Genomic DNA, 7,241 nt, shown 5'->3' with positions numbered 1-7,241 from the left:
CTTCCTAACATACTTTCACAGAGCTGTCAGATTTTATGCTGTGTCTCCTGTGACCTGTCACTAGTTTTGTCACCTTTTCTGGAATAAAGCCTTCCTATATATTTACCTTTCTTTCCTATTAATAACACTGGGCTCAACCATTATTTTTACCGGCCAGGCGTGTAAAATACCGGCCAGGTGGCAACCCTACCCGTCACTTACACACATTCCCCAATTTCGCAAAATTGCGGGCAAAAATCCGATGTGTCGGCGGCTTCAGGAGAGGCTCTGCTCATGAGGTCGTTACCATGACGTCACAAACAGACATTTTCGGTGCCGCGCATGTTCCCCCAGACTGCGATGCTCAAAAGTTAAAAGCTCTGTATTCATTAAAAATTTATAATGGTATAAAGTTATCAGTAAATATAATTACTATTAGAAGCAGACACACAGTATGTGGTTCCTCAGATTGAAAGGAAACATGAGTCTGTCTGAATCACGGGAACATTTCCTAAATACCCTAAGCTTGAAGACACACGGAGCTACTAGTTGATAATTTACTGATTTAAGAGGTGGATGGGTCAGGGTCTTCCTAAACCTTCCCTTGGGTTACTATCCACTGGTTACCGTACCCGGGCAAATGGCCCAACTCCCAGCAACTCCCAGTAGGCACAATATAATTAGACTCTTTCTCCTCAGGTGGGGCCCTCGCTTATGGTATGGAGGAAGGGATTACCACTTACCCTCCTACACTGATAATTGTCTCTATGTGTGTTTTAGAAGAGGCAATTCTCAGTATTGTCTATGGCAGTGTATTTTCTGGCGTTTTGTAGCCGTGACAAGTAGCTACAACTAGTAGCTCTGTGTCTTCACCCTTGGGCTGATGTCACTTTCCAATTCTCTGCCATCCATACATGTGTAGAGCCTAGGGCCAAATTTATATATATAGGCACCTGAGGGCCTGTGCAGGTGAAAGGGCGAGGAGGGTGGACCTTTGTTGCCTATATGATAAATTAAATTTTTTTTTGTAGAAAAAAAAAATTTCCCCAGCTGCCGGAAACTTCCTGCGTAAATTCGGAGGTGAGGAGTATCTGGCTCGGTGTTGGCAAAGGTGACATCATATACTGGCAAATGTGATGTCACACACTGCAAGATGTGGCGTCACGCATGCAAATACTGCAACTGGGAAGGGGGGGGGAGTCTGCTGAAGTCTGGAGCCTAGTGCGTTACTGGATGAAAATACAGCCCTGGCATGGGCATCCATGTACTTTATAATAAAGGATATTCTCTTGCCTTATATGTATATATATATTTTGTTTTGTTCTTATTTATATGAACACATTTCTTAAAATTACCATCAAGAACCTGCAATAAGCTTATAAAGGCTTACATGTTGTGGTCAGCACCCCTCAAAATAATTGACTGTCCCAATGCCTATTCTGCTACTCAGAGTAGCATTCTGGTTTAGTGTGTGTGTGTGTGTGTTATAGAGACTATAAATGAACCTGTGTAGAGCTGTGTAACTACATTCATTATTGAATCTTATAGGTACAGGTTGGCTGTGGGTTTTGTCTACAACCATTCTCTCTTTGGCACAAAGCACATTAACCCCTACAGTTCCTTGCCCTGCTGCTCCATTGAATCCTCCATCTATCCATGGCCTCTCTCTATTCACTGTCCTCTTTTACCCTTTCCCTTCTAATGCTGTTACCCCCACACTCACCTCTCCTTCTCTAATAACCCTCTGCCTCACTCTATATATTTATATAGATAAAAATATCTATTATATTATAATATATATATTTGCACCTCACCCCTCTCCTGCTCCTGTCCTGTATCCACCTCGTTGTTTTTTTTGGATGACTCTTATCTTTTAACCCTTCTCCACTTTGGGAACAAATCAGCTTTCTCTAGATTGAAATAGAAGTTATAAATATAGATTCTATACTAGAGACATTTCGTTGTGTACAACCTCTTCCTGTTGTTTTTATTCTACTTTATGTACAGTAGAACCCCCATTTTACATTTTTCAGTGGACCAGAAAAAATGGTGTAAAGTCAGGAAAATGTATTATGCATTATATATGGGTGGGACCACAAAAAAACGGTATAACATATGGAAAAACTTAAAATTAGGGTATGTAAAATGGCGCTTCGCTGTATGTATTCACCTGTAACTAGAACTCTAGAGGGAATAACATTCTACAAAACACTGGCTAGTAATTTTGTTAAAGTGATACTGACACGTTCCTATAAAAATAGGAACATGTCGGTATCAGTGAAAAGAAGCTGCACGCAAACTATAAGCAGCTAAAAGCTCCCCAAAGCCGTCCCTGCGCACCTTAGTAAAAGTGACCCACTCGACACCATTAAATCATCTTGCTGAGTTGTTTCAGTCACACTGGGCTGGGGGCTGTGCGATCCCTCTATAGGCCCAGCCCATTGTGACTGAAACAACTCAGCAAGATGATTTAATGGTGTGGGAGGGTCGCCGTTACTAAGGTTAGTCGGGCTGGGGTGGCTTTGTGGAGCTTTTAGCTGCTTATATTTCACGTGCAGCTTCTATTTACTGATACCAACATGTTACTATTTTTATAGGAACGTGTCCGTATCACTTTAAAAAAGTATAAAAGACCAAGGGGCCGATTCATGAAGCTCGAGTGAAGGATTCGAATTAAAAAAACTTCGAATTTCGAAGTATTTTTTGGGTACTTTGACCATCGAATTGGTTAAATTCGATCGAATTCGAACGATTCGAAGTAAAAATCGTTCGACTATTCGACCATTCGATAATCGAAGTACTGTCTCTTTAAAAAATACTTCGACCACCTACTTCGGTAGATAAAACCTACCGAAGTCAATGTTAGCCTATGGGGAAGGTCCCCATAGGCTTGCCTGTGATTTTTTGATCGAAGGATTTTCCTTCGATCGTTGGATTAAAATCCTTCGAATCGTTCGATTCGAAGGTTTAATCGTTCGATCGAACGAAAAATCCTTCGATCGATCGATCGCAGGATTTGCGCAAAATCGTTCGACTTCGATATTCGAAGTCGAACGATTTTAGTTCCCAGTCGAATATCGAGGGTTAATTAACCCTCGATATTCGACTCTTGATGAATCGGCCCCCAAGTGCTGTCCTGACAAACAAGGAGTTTGTGTCACTAATGACAATGCTATACATGTGCAACAGTTACTACTTTATATATTTATAGAAAAGCTGCTGTTAGGTTTGCGTTGAAACCAAAATATGGATACAAGTAATTTGTGTAATAAGTTTTCTTCCTTGCCCCTCCCCCCTTGGAAAATTTTCTGTTGTTTGTATCTTTTCTGTGGTTTGTTTTTACAGCTCAAACCTTCAGAACTAAGGGTGGTGGCACACAGGGAGAGATTTAGTCACCTGCGATAAATCTTCGCTTCTGCAGGCAACTTATCTCACAGAAATGTCTTCCCACCAGCAAGAATGTGAATCGCAGGAGGGATGGCACATCCAAACAATGTTTATTGGAAAGTTGCTTAGAATTACACTTTCTTTCTTTAAGCAGGGGCGTATCTACAGAGGAAGCAGACCCTGTGGCCCTAATTAATGAGCCATTTTAATATGTATTGGGAAAACAGGACAACCTCTGCATAATTGGGGGGCCCTAAAATTAATGTGCTTTGTGCCCAATAACATGTAGTTACGCCACATTTTATTCATCAATTTACATTCCCTTTAAGATAAGATGAATCAGCAGGTCTTTTTTTGCACTTGCCCTAACCCCTTTACATTCAAAGCTCAATGATCACTGAAGTAGCAATATATATATATATATATATACGAACCAAACAGATCCGCACTCCGTCAGTAAAAATAATGCAATGACCCGGGTGCTGCTCCAAAGGGAAAATTGTACAAAAACGTAAGATAGGATATAGCACTCCTGGGATTTATTTTAAAATTTTTTAAGTTTATTCCATGCTTGTAAAATGAATCAACGTTTCGGCTACTGTCTGAAGCCTTTGTCTTGACAAAGGCTTCAGACAGTAGCCGAAACGTTGATTCATTTTACAAGCATGGAATAAACTTAAAAAATTTTAAAATAAATCCCAGGAGTGCTATATCCTATCTTACGTTTTTATATATATATATATATATATATATATATATATATATATATATATATATATATATATGTACTTGGATTTATGGTAGTCTGGTAAATAACACGCGGTTCATACTGAAATAAGCACCTGGAGGTATATGCAGTACTGGATCATATTGACTAACTCCTAAGCTGTACTGACATGTAGAGCATTTTAAAAGCAGAATGAGCTTGGTATAATAAAGCATAAGAGAACTTATAGGTCAATGACACTGTGTTTCCAGTACACATACCAATGAGACTAATGAACTTTCACCTCCGCAATCCTATGCACTAATTCTGACTAGTGGAGTGTTTTTATTTATCCTGTCAACTGTGCTTTTATTTGCACTATAAATAGAGCACTGAGCACATTTAGCTTTAATGTTTAGTTCATGTTTGTGAATCTGTAGGTTCATTTTAATCTGCCTGAACAATACTGACATCTTTGCTCATTGAGATCCCAGCGTGGTCTCTAAGTCATTATGCTTAGTGTGATAATATGGAGAGGGTTAAAATTTGTTATTTTCTGATATTCCGTGATTTTGACTTTCCCTTTAAATTGCTGTCCTTGGGAACAGGTCTGGAATGAGAATCAATATAGACCCTGCCATTTCAAGTACACAGAGGCCCAAACACTTAACTGTCTATGGCAACTTACAGTAGCCCCTGTGGCATTTGCCATAGCCCACATATTGTCAGTCTGGGAACTGGCCAACTGCTCAGAGGAAGGTCTGGGACATGTGAATCAGTTCTCAGAGTCTGCTCTTGCTTACTAATCTGGAGTTTTGAAAAAAGGGGAGATTTGCTCATTTGTATGTTTTTTCCACCCACCCCTAACTTGCTCCTTCCATATGCAACCAAAATTGTTGATAGGCTTTATAAACCCATGTCTCACCTTCCACCATGGGGGGAGGGGGGTTCCACTGTAACATCAATGTAAAGGACAGGTTGTGGACAAATGAAGGTCTATTTATCTAAATTCAGATTTGTGCATTTTTAGAAGTTGTTTTCAACCTCAACTAAACTCACAAACTAAAAAAACCACAAATGTCTACTTATTTATTCTAAGATCTGAATCTAAAAAACTCGAACTAATAAAAATGAATCTGAATAAGAACACAAAAACCTTGTTTACTCCAATTTTTTTGTTTACAAGTGAAAAAGAAATCTTTAGTACCTCGAACCAACTAAATATTTTACAATTTGCTCCCAAATTGACTGCTACATGAGCTTGGATGGTTTTTACACTTAATAAATACCAAAAATGTTGCGTTATATACCATTCTTTACATGCAAGATTTTTAGCACTATAAAGTTTGAATCATGAAAAAAAAGATGAACATTAATAAATCGGCCCCAAAGTGTAGAACTTGTTACAGTTCTCTATTTCCAGCTCTCTATTCGTTTCTATGGGTTTTGCTGGGGGCTTATTTATTAAAGTTTAAACTCCAGTTGAAGAATAAATATTTGGAACTGTATAAATATTTGAAACTCATCATTAAACATCCCTGAGTATCTACAAAGATGTTTTTTCTGGTTTTGGTTTTCACTTAAAAAGAAAAATCTTTTTTTGCTTTTAAAGGGAATATTCACCTTTAAATTACCTTTTAGTATGATATAGAGAGTGATATTCTGAGACAGTTTGCTGTTGGTTTTCATTTTTTATTATTTTTTTTTTTTAGCTCTCCAGTTTCTAATTTCGGGTCTGGTTGCAAGTGTCCCAATTACCCTAGGAACCTTGCATTGTTTTAATAAGTGACTGAAATATGAATAGGACAGGGCCCAAATAGAAAGACGAGTAATAAAAATAGTAATAACAATACATTTGTAGCCTTACAGAGCATTTGTTTTAGATGTGACCCCCAAATAATTCAAAAACTATAAGGGTGGTGGCGGGGAGATTAGTCGGCCATCGACAAATCTTCGCTTCTGCGGGTGACTAACCTCCCCAAAATGCCTTCACGCCATCAAGAATAGGAATCGCCAGCAGCATAGCATATGAATCGCTTCAGATTTCCGAAGTCGCCCCGTGAGGCAACTTCAGATGACTTCAGAAATTCAAAGAAACTCAAATTCGTATGCCATCCTGCCTGCAATTCGTATTCTTGCTGGCTGGAAGGCATTTTGGGGAGATTAGTTGCCCGCAGAAGCAAAGATTTGTCGCTGGCCGACTAATCTCCCTGTCTGCCACCATCCTAAAAATGCAAATAAATTAAGCTAAATGAAAAGTTGCTTAGATTTAGCCAATTTATGAAATACAAAAAGTTAACTTAAACCCTTTAAAGCACATCCTACCATCTGGCAGCAAGTTTTTCCTTTTCTTTGTTTTGATAACCCTTTATTGAATGTTAACATAAACACAAAACAGTACAAGGGTAAACACATTCACCAAAAACAATTGATAATCTTTACAGTAAACTGATTTGTTTTCTAAAGACGAGGCCTATTGTTGCAATAACATTACAACAGGTTTTTGTCCACACATATTTCTTACTGTGGGAAGCAGTTGTATCTTTCTATCAAAGATTGCTTATCTGTCACTCTAGTCATTCTTGAGAATAATGAATTCATCACATAATGACCCTGTTTTATAATAGTTAAGCTGGCCATAGACGCAAAGATCCGATCGTACGAATCGAGGATTCGTGTGATTTTCGGACCGTGTATGGAGAGTCGGGACATTTTTCGTCCTGCGGAGATCGGTTGTTTGGCCAATCGGACAGGTTAAAAGAATTCTGTCGGCTGTTGATAATTTCTCTGCGTGTATTGCCGATCGTACGATCTTCAGTGGGAGACTCACCAGCTTTTGTCGGACATAACTTTCGTACGATTGCTGTCAGGGGCAGAACATCGGCTGATCTGTTCTTTTACTACTTTATTTGATCGGAATCGTTAGTGGCAGGTCGGGAGATGGGAAAGTCCGATCGTTCGGACAAGCTTTATAACTGTTCTGTTTTTTGCTACATTAGAGTTTTATTATGTGAGTATTTTTAGACTTATGCCACACAGGATTTATCTCCACAATATTCTTTATATTGAGCACGTTTTACCCTTTTCTTTTACCATTAAATGGTCTAAACGAAGAGTTAAAAATCAATTTTTCGATAGAAATAAAGGGCATGGCTCCTCAGGCACAACT

Source organism: Xenopus laevis, chromosome 4L (genome assembly GCF_017654675.1).
Source record: "Xenopus laevis strain J_2021 chromosome 4L, Xenopus_laevis_v10.1, whole genome shotgun sequence".
NCBI classification, from domain to species: domain Eukaryota; kingdom Metazoa; phylum Chordata; class Amphibia; order Anura; family Pipidae; genus Xenopus; species Xenopus laevis.
The sequence above is the reverse complement of the archived record's forward strand: the minus strand, read 5'-3'. Positions refer to the sequence as shown.